This window comes from Sinocyclocheilus rhinocerous, unplaced genomic scaffold (genome assembly GCF_001515625.1).
Source record: "Sinocyclocheilus rhinocerous isolate Xijiao unplaced genomic scaffold, SAMN03320098_v1.1 scaffold664, whole genome shotgun sequence".
NCBI lineage: Eukaryota > Metazoa > Chordata > Actinopteri > Cypriniformes > Cyprinidae > Sinocyclocheilus > Sinocyclocheilus rhinocerous.
This window is the reverse complement of record NW_015658767.1, coordinates 82,843-84,822: the sequence shown is the minus strand read 5'-3', so window position 1 is coordinate 84,822 and position 1,980 is coordinate 82,843. Positions and strand designations below refer to the sequence as shown.

The following is a 1,980-nucleotide window of genomic DNA, read 5'->3' as shown; positions in this document are numbered from 1 at the left end:
GGGATAACACCTAAACAAAATTGCATATGAACCTCAGTTTTTTTATATCAACTTCAAATTTGGAAAATAACTTATTTAGACACTTTTTTTTTTTTTTTTTTTTTTTTTTTAGCTTAAGAACATAATTTGAGTCTTGAATATTCTGGAATCAGAACATGAATCATGGTTAATTTAATATTAACACTCCCGGTTTCTGTTAATAACGTTTAAAAACAAGAAGTTTTGTCATAAATATTAGAGCAGAAATATTAGATGAAATATCTTCAAATATTGTGTTGGACAATGTGGGGTCTTCAAGTCACAGAGGTTGAGAATCACTGCTTCTAGTCGTGTCTGAAAACTCCTTCACAACATAAACGCATAAAATGCAGATTCAGGGATGCAAACTCATTGTGGGTGAAAAAGACGCGCAACCCAAAAAAACACTTTTTTTTTTTTTTTTTAAACGCTTATACAATGTTTTAAAGCCTTTATTAATTTTAACTCTACAGTTGTGCAGTAAAATTCACTTTAAAGATTCACTTTTCATTCATGGCTTTGACATGAAAAAAATGTGCAAAAAATCCTGGTGAAAAAAATGTGCAAAAAATCATGGTGAAAAAGACTTTTAAGATGAAAATGACATGGAATTAGCATTATATCCAGTAGATGGCAGCAGAGGATCACTCATTAGCTCAGTTGCCGTTTTCACGTGTTGCTTTTGGATTTATTATAAAATTACTATTAGAAATTTTAGTACTGTACAGAAGTAGTATAGCAAGTACAATAAAATAATGCATTAAATATTTTGAAATATTTTTAGTTTATTTAAACTACATTTAAAAAAATGGCCTTAAAAAGGACACATAAAAAAAAAAAAGTGCTTTAAGTTTTCTTTAACTGTAGAAGCTGCTAAATATATTCAGCCAACACAGACTTGTTGCTGTTGTAGTTTTGTTACTCTGAATTTACTCTGCATCGCTTAATGCACAGATCTATTTTTGGCATCGGCTTGTCAGATCAATGACGGTCGGAACGATTTAGCGGATTCACTCGCGTAATGTTTGTCACTCCTGAAACAGTATAGGCTACGTGGACGTTCGGTCCCCTTAGACAAATAAAACTTTTCTTCAATGGATTATGTAGAGAAGAGGAGCCCTTTGCTCGGTTTATAGCTTACTCGCGCAAAAACTCCTGATATAATCAATGACTAACTACACAGTCAATCTCTTATTTACACCGTGTATGAGCGTGTAGAACACTCTAAACTTACAAACACCAAAATGAGTTCAGAGCGGATTCTGACTCGCCTCACTTCTGATTGGCCATTGCTTTCAACAGAGCTGCTGGAGATGCCTGTGATTGGCTACAATACTCAACGCCGCAAAATCACGTTGTAAATAAACTAGTGCTGTCAAACGATTAATCACATTAATTAATAGGGTTGAAGCAAAACTCTGCAGAGCTGTGGCTCTCCAGGACCGACGTTCATCACTCCTGGTATAACATTATCATTTGACAAGTGATGAAATGGCATCTGTTTGTCGAGACACTGCAGTCAAATATCTGATATTTCTAGAAAAATGGCCATATTAATGGAGAGAGAAGTGGAAAACTGCGAGATGTATTTGTCTGCATAGATGATTAATCATTTGACAGCACTATTTATTAAGTATATATATATATACACACATACAGTATATATTTTGAAAATATTTACATGTATAAATTTATATTCATATTATATTATATATAAATTTAATCTATAAACATTTTTCTTAAATTTTCTACATGCATATGTGTGTATTTATATACATGTAATATACACAGTGCACGCGCATTTATTATGAACAACTTTTATTTTGGGTGCGATTTAATCGCGATTTAATCATTTGACAGCACTAAAATAAACTTGTAAATAAATACAACTACAACAAAAATCGGATCTACGTGAATCTCGTAGGTGGTGACCTATTTTGATCTAAAAAAAAAAAAAAAAAA

At 32.1% G+C, this 1,980-nt stretch overlaps 1 protein-coding gene across 3 annotated transcripts in view; it reads left to right on the top strand.

The window, feature by feature from the left end:
- Positions 1–1,980, top strand: part of LOC107723025 (protein spire homolog 1) — a 14,818-nt gene that overhangs the window by 11,610 nt on the left and 1,228 nt on the right. The gene's annotated exons all lie outside the window — the stretch shown is intronic.